Source organism: Solenopsis invicta, chromosome 3, assembly GCF_016802725.1.
Source record: "Solenopsis invicta isolate M01_SB chromosome 3, UNIL_Sinv_3.0, whole genome shotgun sequence".
Classification (NCBI taxonomy): domain Eukaryota; kingdom Metazoa; phylum Arthropoda; class Insecta; order Hymenoptera; family Formicidae; genus Solenopsis; species Solenopsis invicta.
The window spans coordinates 3,111,972-3,125,704 of NC_052666.1; positions in this window are offsets into that span (position 1 = coordinate 3,111,972).

Consider the following 13,733-nt stretch of genomic DNA (forward strand, 5'->3'; position numbering starts at 1 on the left):
TTTAATGAAAAGCACAATGTGTTTAACAAAACGTTAATAGTACAGTGACACATGAAAGACACTGGCAATACGAATCTGTCGCTCAATCGTCATAATTGTCGCTTCTTATCCTTTTTCATGTACAACAGTTATCGCTGTAACAGTTCAGCGACAAAAAGCATCACGCGACCATTTTCGTCGCTCGAAACGGCCTGTTCGAGCGGCTCGTGAAAATGCACCTTAATGCGAAAGCAGAGAAGGAATTCGTGCACGCGGTACAATAGCGTTGTCGGTAAAGTAACGCATAGGCAAGCACGTGGCGTGGTGAAATAGAATCGTTTAAGATGGCACTGATGGCAGCACGTGAATAAACGCGTGGCACGTCGAAGTAGCGTTGTTCAAGATGGCGGCGCGCGGGTGAACGCGTGGCGCGTCAAAGAACGTCGTTCAAAATAGTGGAGCGTGGGTCAGAGCACGTGGCGTATGGAAGTAGCGTCGTTAAAGATGGCAGCGCGTGGGTCGGAGCACGTTGCGTAATGAAATTCCGACCTTCACAAGAAATTACGCGGATAAGCTGATGCCAGGCAAATTAGGTTAAATCTGGCGGAATGAATGGATTTACTCGAATAATATGATGTAATGAATTTTGGTACTTATCTTATGACTCAGCCATGGTACCATCGGCTATGTGGACGTGTCGGCTTCGTGTCTTCACGCGATGCTTGATCAACTTGGTTCTTGAGAAGCCAAGCACCACCGAACACATTGTATATGTATATAATACGTATTATATTCTAACAAAATTATTTAATTTACACTAGTAATTTGAAGTTTTACTTGGCACTAGATTCGAATACTTATTTTAAATTTTTCTGCAAGGGATGTACAAAGATTGAAACGGAGGTAAAAATTAACTTAACGAGTCGGCGGAGAAGACCGCCTGACCAGCCTGACTGCGAGACGCGAGACGCCACGTTCCACACGTTCTAAAATGGTGCGAGTTGTTCCCATGGGACTGCAACTTCATGTTAAACGATGGAAACGGTGGGAACACAATAGAGTTGGTATAAAGAGAGTTGCGACAATGTATGTGCCTAATGCTGATTGGCTCCGCCATTAAGGGGGAAATTTCCGGTTAACTATCAGTTAGGTTAGGTAGATTAGAGCTGTACACACCGAGTGCCTTGGACTGTTGTTTTATCTTTGTTGTTCACTGAATGTTAAACAAGGATAAAATGATACTCGGAAGAACTTGGTGTGTATTCCCGAACGCAGCCTAATCATCTTTGGTTGAAGAGTGTGTTTTACGTGTGTCAGTTGATACAAACTCTTTTGCAACCTTTTTGCAAACTCTAGAAAGAATATTAATTCTGAAAAGAATATTAATTACACAAGTGTAATTTTTGTCAATATTTTTTTAAAACCAAAAAGTTAACTTTTTCTTAATAAATAATAAAAATAATGATATACAAATACAATCTCAAATTGTTTTAAAAATTTATCTATTTTTTTATTTCTTATTGTTAACATTTTATTTATTATTCCAATATTATTGTCATGTTATATGTAGACTAATGAATAATATTAAAGAAAATATGTTAAATAGTCTTTCTGTACACATTGTTTAGTGAGATGGTACATTGTGCAGCAGAAGGATGTCAAAACACTTTAATGTAATAATTATTTTTTTATTAACATATAATTTTTCTTTTAAACATTTTTTTTATATAACAATTTGCGAGAAATTTAAGATGATTGAGTTAAGTATTTGATCCTGGTATATTTATAAAACTAATTTTTTCTCAGCATAATCTTTCTGCTACATAAAATAAAAATCTACCTTAAAATAATCTTTTTAAATTATATAATTTTAATTGTAAGTCGTAGAACTCAAAATGTAAAAAACTTATATATATTTAAAAAAAGTAATGATTATTTAAAGTTAAAATTTTGTTTCATTGTTATTGAGAGCTTTCCAGCAACAAAACATAGTCATACACTGTGTGACGCAGTATTACAAAGTATCAACTCGTAAAACACTGCTTCTATCAAAGCTAGATGTATTCGACCTCTCATGAATAAATAATATCGATCATTTGACATGGTTTTCAAAATTGTGCAGAAATTAAGGTTAAGAATGTTCGCTGTATACGAAAAAACGGCTCTGTATGATTGTGTCAAAATTAGAAAGCATTGAATTGTATATACATTGTGTTACACAGTATTGCTTGCTCATATTTTGAAATTGGCGCTATGTAGCTATATATTTTCCCCCTTACTGGCGATTTCCGGGTAATTGTCGCAACTCTCTTTATACCAACTCTAGAACACAAGCGATCGACGCGATCCAAGCGGCCTGGCCTTGATACTACATGATCTATATGTATATATATATATATATATATGGCTACTCTACATTAATTTTAAAGTCTTTGGCCCACACTTAAGGGCCTCGCACATGAAATACATAACATAACATAAGCACAACATAAGACCGATAGACCAATGAGTATCCAGCATAAAGTCGCCATATTGATTTACATAAGATTCCCATTGGTCCAGAGGCCTTATGCTACGCTTATGCTCTGTTATGCATTTCATGTGCGAGGCCCTTTAGAATTTTTATCGATAAATGTTTTTAAACATATAATATATATAACGGACATTAGGTGCAATTAAATAAGAGGTACAAAAAAGAGTAAATTAATTAATGTTACATAGAAATATATTTTTATTTCACAAAATAATGACAAATATACATAACTTAATTTTTATTTATAGCTAAACTTACAATTAGTTGTAATAATAAGATAATGTATAAAAATACATGGTAAAATAACATTATTTTTCTTATTTTAAAAAGCTCTGAAAAAGCAATGATATTTTTTGCTACATTACCCTACAGCTATGACAAAATTTTTGTCTTTTAGTAGAGTTGCAATCTTAAGAAGTACTACTATTTATTAAGTAATTTTTAAAGACTAAATAAAAACTAATTAAAAAGAAAATAGTAAAAGTATTTGATATTTTAAACGTAACAAATCAAACACTATAATCAAAACTGAAAATAAAAACAAAAAGTATACAAAAAAAAAAAATTAAATATAACTCTGTTTTTTCTATATTTATTAAAAATAATACTGATTGCATCATTAATACTTAAGAGTTACTTATGGTAATAAAACTTTGAAAAAGAAAACTGTATCACAAAATCTTCGAAAATATAATAAAAATATACTAAAAATGTAAATAAATAAAATATGAAAAAAAAGGAACTATATCATAATAACTTAAATTGCTTGGTTTTCTCGTAATGTCCCGAAGTGAATTGTACTGGTTTTTTCTTATCTTTAACATACTTATCTATTAAAAATGCTAAACTATTTTTGACGATTATATTGTCACAACGATGAATACTACAGAATTCACTGTTGTAGTTGTGGAAAAATATATTTTTAAAAGTCGATTCCAAATTTGATTTATGACTATTTTCATCGCAATAGTGAAATAATTGATCGTGTACGTGTTGTATTAAAGTAATCACCTTATTACTTGGATACGTCAATAAATCTTTTTCTGATAATTCTTTAAAAACTGTGTACATATGATGCTGTTCTTGTTGTGTACAAAACAAATCTGTTTGACAATTTGAACAATTTTCATCAGGAAGTTTTATTTTTTTTATAAGATAACCAGTTATGTAAGAAAGAGCTTGAGAAGCATCAGTGTTCAATTCTTCGAAATCAATCCATTGAAGAGTATAGTCGTTAATGGGTTCACTTTCGCCCTTGTGAACGCTATCACTATCATAAGCATTATTTAAAAAATTTCGAAAATTGTTCAAATTTTCACAATTGTCGCTTTCACAATTTGCAGATTTGGAGATCGGTGCAACAAGATTATTTAATATTACGGTTTTTAGTGCAGCTATAAATTGATGACAAGTAGGATTAGAATTTGCAAACCCATGTTGACGAATTTGGCAAAATAAATTTTCTATTGGATCTTGATTTAGATTCCTCATATTTAAAAATTTAAAACCAAGATCTTTTAATTGATTCCATAAATATATTACTGATCTGATTGTTATTGCCCAACCTTTCATAAAATGATATTGATTTGTGACATCTTTACCAGTACTTAAATCTAATAATTTCCACTTAGTTATTTCTGGTAGTAATTTACTATATAATTTACTATATAATTCCAAGTGGGGTGAATCATCTTGCAAGCAACATCTGTACTTCTTGCCATCATCTGGATTTATTGTTGAACCATTTAAGGAATCAAAAAAATCATCAATAAGCTGTGCAAACTCTGCTGTTTGTATTGATTGAACTGGAAATAATCCATTAACGTTTGAGACACTAAAAGAATGAATAGCTGCAGCAACAGTATGACTCAACTGACGTGCTGCAGTTTTTACTTTCATTTTAACAAAAGAGTCTTTAAAATTAAAATCATGTTTCTTTAATTTGTAAAGAAGTTTAAAAGGAAAAGTTTGATCAACATCAAAAGCATTTGTAATGTATTCAAATTTAGCTATTTTATGTTCTGAAAATCTAATCTGACAACGGAGCAACGCATTTCGAGTGCATTTTAATAAGTGAGGCACATCATAAATAGTTACTATGGTTTGAGAGTTTACGACAAATGTATAAGGAGTTGAATTCGTTTTATTTTCTGCGCACAATTCAGACAAAGCTTTTCTTTGAGTTGAACCCTGATCACAAACAGTTGCTTTTATTTTTAAACCAATATCTTGCAATTGCATAATAACATTTTTTATAATATATTTTAAATTGCTGCTTGAGATTGTACCATTTGTGAAATAGTAAGCTATCACTTGTTTCCATGATTTTCTGAGGCCGTATCTTTAAGACAAGAGCATGATTTGCTGCTCTACAAGTTCTACCCAACTCACCCAAGTCTTCAAAACCAGAAATTTGTTGCTTATGTGCTTCATAATGAAAACCGTGACTTAATGAAATTTCGTCGAAAACTAATGTGCAATATCGGTCCAATTCATGCATTTCATTACTTTTTACTTTCAGCTGTTCCAAAATAATTTTATTTATACCGGTTTATTTATACCAAAAAGGAATCTTTGATAACATATATTTCAAAGTACGCGAGAATGGTAACTGAAAATAGGTGGACAGGTACTTATAGACACGAGGACTTCTCTTATAAATAGTTAATGCAAAAATTTTATCATCTTCTGTCCATCGTTTTCCACAAGGAGTACGATCTACATTACGTATTTGTGATTAAATAAAACATTTGGTAACTTGATTTAGATTTGTTTCTATGCAGTCAAAAATATTGTTCTCTGACATAATTTTTAGTTGTGTTAAAGTGTTTTTTTGTCATGCAATTTTTTTTTAATTCTACATAGTTGTGCGGTAATTTTTCGATGCATTGAATACATCATACTTTTTCTTGGTGACATCGTTTTTGAATCAACTCCTGCTTGCGTTAAAATTCCACGTTTTCTTTTTTTTGTAGATATTATAGAAACATCATGTAATTGCAACTCATTTGAAGAAATGCTATTGTTATTTGTACATTCGTCACTGTCACAGATGCAAATAGTCTTATTTTCTACATTAGTCAGATTTATTTTTGAGATATTTCCAAGTTGATTGTCATTACTATTACTATGGACCTGAACATTTTGGAACATGCTAGTGTCATGAGAATAAGCAGGAGTTTCATCAGAAACAGTGTCACACATATTTACATTGACTTCGTTATTATTATTTGAATCATTACAAATAATAGATGTTTCATTTATTATTGGCTGACAGTTATTGTTTATTGTATCATTTTGAAAAGTGACAGAAATTTGTGTCGTGACTAAGTTATCTGAAATTTCAATGTGTTTAGGTATAACATTTGGCTTTAACAAATGTTTTGTAAAATTAACAAAATCATTTTTGCAAAAATGATCTTCGCAAATGTACATATTTCGACAATTAATACTGATATCGATGTCACAAATCATTTTCCATTTTTTAGAAATGTCGATATTTAGTGGAAACCTATAAAAGCGTTTATTTACGATTTTATCGGCTTCACTTTTTGACCAATAATAAGAATTACTACATTTTGGAAATTTGCAAGAATATTTCTTTCGTGAAGGCATTGTCATATAGAAAGCTTATTAATTAATATTAAATTCAAAAAAAGTGTGCTAAGTATGTGAATGAAAGATGGAAGTTCATTATAAATGAAATAACATATATTAATAGCATATATTATTATAATAACATATATTTAAAATCTTTGAAAGAACATAAACAGGATAAAAAGAATATGTTATTATATGCATACTGTACTGTATGCGATATATAGCTTATATTAATACATTATCTAGAGCTAATAAAAATAAAGCTACAAAAAATACGTAATATTTAATGAATATATCTGCATAAATAAAATTTAAAATAGTTAAATATGTATAAAAATAGTTAAAGATAAAAAAATGTGTTGAATATATTGAATGAATATATCTGCGTAAAAATATATTTAATGGATATATCTATGCATAAATTATATAAGCAACACAAAGTTAGTTTCTTGTAAATAACAAAAATTAACGTATCCAAATAAGCAACAATATAATCGTCGAGTCCTACTACGAGTATATCACATAAAATCATATATCACATAATATCACGTATCATATAATATCACATACATTATATCACATACTTTTCTTCACTACATTTCATATCTTGAGTAATCAGGAACTAACAAGGATTGTGAAGTTGTGCTCTTACAAACAAATTGACTTCCATTGGTCCAATTCTATAACACACACAGATATGCAATTGTAAACTTGTGAATTTTATTTTATTCTATCTGTTAAAATTAGTAAAATTATTATAAATTACCTCCCAAGATCACTAATTCCAGTATTTAGCAAATGCATCAGATTTTGCAATGTATGCATTGGGTGCGAAACTTCTAGTTTTGTATTTTGCGTAAGGCACAAATGTAGTACGTTACTATTTAGTCTTGCAACTTTTCTAGCAATTTTTTGGTCCGATATCTGTTTCCCACAAAAATCTATACAAGGACATAAATAGGATGAAAAGAATGTCTCATTAAGATTAGTACAATTAAGATTAGTAAAATTATTATAAATTACCTTCTGAGATCATTAATTTCGGTATGAAGCAAATGAGTCAGGTTTTGCAATGTATGCATTGCCTGTAAAACTTCTACTTTATTATTTTGTGTAACACACAAATTGTACATTACAATGTAGCCTTGGAAATTTCCTAGCAAATTCTTGGTCCGATAATTCTTTCCTGCAAAATTCTCTGAAAGAACATAAACAGGATGAAAAGAATATCTTATTATATGGGTACTTTACTATATGTGATAGATAGCTTATATTTGTACGTAATCTAGAGCTAATAAAAATAGTTAAAAATAAAAAAATATGTACTATTTAATGAATATATCTGCAAGTAGCGAATGTAACTTTTGATACATACCAATAAGCAAGTTTGTATGGTAACCTAACCTCACAGACTCGAACAAGAGGAAGGGGAGTCCGGTCTGAGCCGTCATACTGATCGGACGTGTTACTGGAGCTCCTTCCGAAACTTAAGTGTTGCGGTGAAAAGTGGTAAAGCAAAGGCGGTGAGAGAGTGTTAGAACTGAGTGGCCTAACAAGAAAAATATCGTATAGAAAGTAAGAATAGACCATGGAAAGCGTCCCCCGGCCGGACGGGGGAGCAGATTTAAGCCATACACAAAGGATGTAATCAGGGAAGTTGGAAGAAGAGAGAGCAAGAGAACACGATCAACGTCCAAGGATCCTGGCAAGAGCGCAGAGTGCTATACGGACGAGGAATGTTTCTCATTGGAAATCGAAGAGAGTAAAAACGCTGCAATGGAGACTACGAAAAACATTCAGGGGTTAGAGTTAGATATAGAATTAGATAATCCGTTAGAACTAGATATAAATGAGATAGTGGGCATTCCTAGGGAAGCAACGGAAAGTTCCGCTGCGTTCGATGACCAGGGAATCAAGGGGGGAGAAGGACACGGTGAAGTAAACAAGCGGATGGAATGTGAAGATGTCGATCGCGAACAGACAAAGGATAGGTCAAACAATAAAGAAAATGCTAAATCGAATAGTCAGGCTACGAATATAGGTTTTATAGAAAAAGAAAGTACAAATGTTAGCAATTTAAATCAATACAAATATGTTATAATAGAAATAAAACTAATGAATGATGTAGATAAGTCCGTATATGATAATTTAATTAAAAAACTCAATAGCAGAATAGACGAAAATGTTAAGAATGAATGCAATATAAAATGTAGGATTTCACAAGATCATTGTAGTACGAGCAAGGGTAAAAATAGCATAAAGATTTCACTATGGTGTAACCAAAACCGAGTTAGACCGATTAATATAGACATGATAAAATTTAATATGGCAATTTTAACTTTTAAAAATGCAATCGAGGCTAACGCTTGCTTGGATAAACTTGATAAAATAACAAACAAATGGCTTCAAGATTTTGTTGATTTTTCAGCTACTTTCAACAGGGGTGTAATCACCGATTGGCCGTACGACATTCCTGAATTGTGGGAAAATATAATTGATAAACAGCATATAATTAAAATAGAAAAAATGAGGAGGAGGACATGGGACCAAGTTAACAAGAAATTTTTGTGGCAGTATACTAACAAATTATTAATAACAACGAAAGGTAAAACAAGAAAAGACAAGATTATAATCTGTGATAGATTACGTATAGGTCTAAGAGTTAGACCATATGTGGCACCGATTGTTCAATGCTTTAACTGTTTCAAATTTGGGCATTTCAAAGCTCAATGCAGAAATAGGGCCAAATGCATAATATGTGGTGAAAATATGCATGGAGAATGTCTAAAACCAGTGGCGTGCAGTAACTGTGGAGGAGAACATCGACCCACGAAGAAAAACTGTCCTATTGCCTTAAAAAACAAGGATATAAAACCATAATGGCTTATAATAATATTTCATTTCAGGAAGCAGAAAGAATGGTCAGGGACAGCTGTACAAGACAAAAAACGATGATAGATACATCAATCCTAATAAATGGCCCAGCATTGCGTGGAAAAATAATAACAAAGAGACGGAGTTAAGGATAAATGATGAATCAACAATTGAACAAGCCTATCCGATCATATGGTCCAATATTGCGCAAAACAATAAAACTAAGGAGGCTGAGACTGAAATAAAGAAGACTGGCTATACACGAAAGGATTACAACAATATGAGAGGTAACGAGAACAGAACAATTTCAAACTCCCAAGAAACACTCAGGAACACCAGAAGAGATAGAGAAAAAGAAGCAGGGGAAAGACGTAGACAGGAATATGTGAGCTACTACAAACAATTTAACCAAAATATTACAGATATAACTAAGAAAAAAAGAGGGATAGCTCTCCGTCAATCAAATGAAAATGACACTGGAATAAATAAAATAAACAAAACCGGCAACGTCGAAGATGAAATAGTGAATGATTGGTCTGCTAGTTTTGACTGGTCGCTGCAAATTGCAAGGGACAAATGTATTGCATCCCGAGAATTTCGAAAAGATTTTATAGAGCTTCTAAGGAAGCATAGTACTAATATCTCTATCGAGGGAGATCAAAATGAAGAATACATTCAAATGGAGAGTATGATTCATAACCTAAATAAAAGGAAACAGGACTTAGAAAATTACCAAGAAGAAATAGAAAGAGCAAAGCGTGCTAGTATAGAAGTCAGAAGAGATTATTGGATACGGGAGAGAGAGAGAGAGAGAGAGAATAATGATATCATATAACAATGGCGAATATACTTATGTGGAACGCAGGGGGTATAACCAGTAAAAAAGCAGAGTTATCTAAAAACATATTAAAATATGACATTGTTGTTATAACAGAAACTAAACTTAGCTGTAATAAATCATTGTATGTTTCAGGTTTCAAAACATACAAAAGTAATAATTTAAATAATAATGGAGGGGTTGCAATGTTAATCAAAAACAACATTGAGTTCAAGACTATTGAAGATTGGGCTATTAATTCGTATAATATCGACGCAATTGGGATTAAAGTGCAAGGAATTTCTAGGAGCTACAATCTTATAGCAGTTTACAGAAAACCATATGGATGTGAACCAATAACAGTTTGGTACGACTTGCTCAATTTCAAAGGCGCGGATGAAGATTCCATCATTGTAGGAGACTTTAACGCTCACAATAATACATGGAACTGCGTTAACACAGACAGAAATGGAGAAAGGTTATACTCTGCTATGTTTCAAAGGGATTACGTTAACATTAATGACGATACCAAAACAAGGATGGGTTATCATGGACGAGCTGCATCGAACATAGACCTGATTTTTACGAACCAAAACCTAGCAGATAAATTAAGTTACCAACAATTGCCGGACGCTTGGGGGTCTGACCACTATCCGGTGGCCATCTACGTAGAAGTGAAATTCTTACCATACAGGAAACTAATTAACAGAATCACTAATCAGAACACTAGCTGGATATTGTATCAAGATAGAATAAAGGAAGAAATTGAAAAAGCTCAAGTAAATATTAACAGATTAAAAGAAGACACCAATATACAAGAATTATATTCATGGTTTGTAACTCTAATTAAAAATTCAGCTTTGATCGCTACAGGTAAAGATCCCGAAAAAACAAACAAGCTTATAATTAGAAATAATAATAAAAAAAATAGGCAAGAGGTCAGTTGTTGGGACAAGGAGTGTGACGAAGTCAGAAATGATAGAATCAAGAAATTAAAAATATGGAGACGCTCGGAAAGAAATGAGGACTTCATTGCATATAAAAAAAGTCGAGCCATTGCGAGGAAAGTTATAAATAGAAAGAAAAAAGAAAGCTTTACTACGTTTTGTAATAGCATCAACAGATTTACAAGTCTTTCATATGTTTGGAACACTATGAAAACTTTAAAAAACGTTCAAAACAAAATCAATTGGAATACATGGCAACACAAAGACAGAGAAACAGAAATCAGAAACACCATAACAGAATTGGCACCTCCCTGGGTGGAGGTAATGAAAACCAGAGAAAACGTATTAGATAATCAAACTATGAATGAGATGAATGTCATATTTTCCATGGATGAACTCTATCGAGCTATTAGGATGATCAGGAAGGACTCAGCACCTGGAATAGACAACGTAGATTATATGATGTTGAAACACCTACCCCCCAAGGGAAAACAACTATTGTTGGATATATATAATTTAATATGGACCAAGAAATACATTCCAGTAGATTGGAGAAAATACTAGGTCATTTTCATAGATAAGATTGGCAAGGATAAAGTAAGACCTATCGCATTGTCTTCATGCGTTTGCAAGTTAATGGAGAGACTAGTCAATGAGAGACTTATATGGTGGTTGGAAAGCAACAACAAACTGGACCCAATGCAAAATGGATTTAGAAGAGGAAAATCATGTATGGAGAACCTAACTAAGATGGTTGCGGATATTAAATGTGCCAATCTGGATGGTGATTACACTCTTGTTGCATTTCTGGACGTAACTTCCGCTTACGATAACATAAACTTTAGTATCATGATTCAAAAACTCAGAGAAGAGGGTTGTCCTTTAGTATATATAATTTTATCAACAATTGGTTGCAGCATAGAGAAACCTGTTTTGTTATTAATAATCGAACTGTAGAAAATAGGAAGGTATACAAGGGATTACCGAGGGGAGCGGTCCTTAGCCCCATATTGTATTCATTATATACTAACAAAATTACTCAGGGTATGGATAACTCGGTTCGGGTGGTGCAATTTGCGGACGATGTTGCAATTTATGTACAAAATGGGGACAGAATCGAAAATAGGAATAATCTTGAAGCGGCGGTTAATAAAGTTGCGAGTAATCTAGCTACTTTAGATTTAGACTTAGCTCCTCAAAAAACAAAATTGGTAGAATACTCTAAATCTGGTTTCTGCGATAATAATTTATTTATTAATGTGAAGCAATGCAGAGTGTACAACGATCGAGGGGCGAGATTCTTAGGAATTTGGCTTGATAACAAATTAAAATTTGAAAAACATAGTACAGACATTAGAGGTAGAGTAAATAAAGCCAACAACATTATGAAATATCTCTGTGGGATAAATAGAGGCATAGAAGCAAACACTGCCTTAATGTTATACAAAAATATGGTAAGATCAGTGTTGGACTACGGCTTGTTTATATACAGTCCTGACATAAAATCGATACAGCTTAATTTGGAGAGAGCTCAATTTCTGGGAATTCGCACAGCCCTGGGTTATAGGAATAGTACTCCTAACAATGTAATTATAGCAGAATCAAAAGTTGTATTATTAAGGGATAGAGCGTTGATGTTAGCAAAGAATTTTTGTAGCAAAATTTATAAGTATGGTGATAGTTCGATTAGAAATAGCTTAAATAAATTAAGTACTAAAGAGATGATGGCCAATTATAGAAACCCGACGTTTAACAAAAGTGTGTTATGTGAAGCCTGGGAATGTGTGCGACGATATGGCGTTAAACTTGGTAGAAGTGAGAACTATTTTGAAATTTGGAATTTAGATTATAATACGATCACTGATTTAATTAATATAGACTGTGATACCGGCAGAAAAGTCAGGGGACCAAGTCATAAGATAAACAAATGTAACATTAATCACACTCAGGGATATTTACCGGAAGATTTAACATTAATTAATGAAGTCAAGAAAAAACATGACTTAAATGATAGTACACTGATTATGTATACGGATGGTTCTAAATCACTACAGTCAGTCTCAACTGGAGCAAGTGTAATTATAGAAGAAAATGAATACGGTTATTACTTTAGTCTACCCAAAGAATGCTCTGTATTTACAGCAGAAGCTGCAGCAATATTAATTGCACAAAAGATTGCACTTGCAAGAGTTGAGACTTTTGATAATTTAGTAATCTTTTCAGACAGTTTATCAGTATTACAAGCGATTAATAACAACGATATAAATGTATATAGAAATAAATATATTTTAGAGATAATTAGACAACATACGCGATTTAAAAACGAATATAGTAAGAAAATTATATATGTGTGGATTCCGGCCCACGTCGACTTTACTGGAAACGAGTTAGCTGATCAATTCGCCAAAATGGGTGCCGAAGAACCTGCAGACGAAAATATTGAAGTACCTATTAAAGATCTTACAAGTACGTTCAAGGAGGAAGCATGGAGAAAAACTCAAAGTAAAATAGTGAACGAGTACAGGTACAAGGGAGCCTTTTATTTTGATAACTTTTATAATGGTAACAAGAAGCACACATGGTTCAGAGAGTGGAATACGGAGAGATATTACGTGACATTCATCAACAGACTGAGATCCAATCATTACAACCTTAACGTATCGCTGGCTAGAAAGAACTACGTGGAAAGTGAAAGATGTGAGTGTGGGTATGAAACGGAGGATATCGATCACATCGTGTGATAGCGTTGCCATCGATTCGATGAGCAGAGAGTAAAGTTAGGTGAGATATTATGGAGGAATCGGCTTGAGAGAGTTGAGAGTATATACGATATTTTGAAAAGAGAAAATTGGAAGAAATTCAGAATCATCTTCGATTACATCAAAAAAGTAAAAAGAGTCATATAGATTTGGGACTCTTGAGTGCGAGGTCACATTCTGATTCGAGGCACTCAAGATCACCGCCTTTGCGTTGCATAACCACA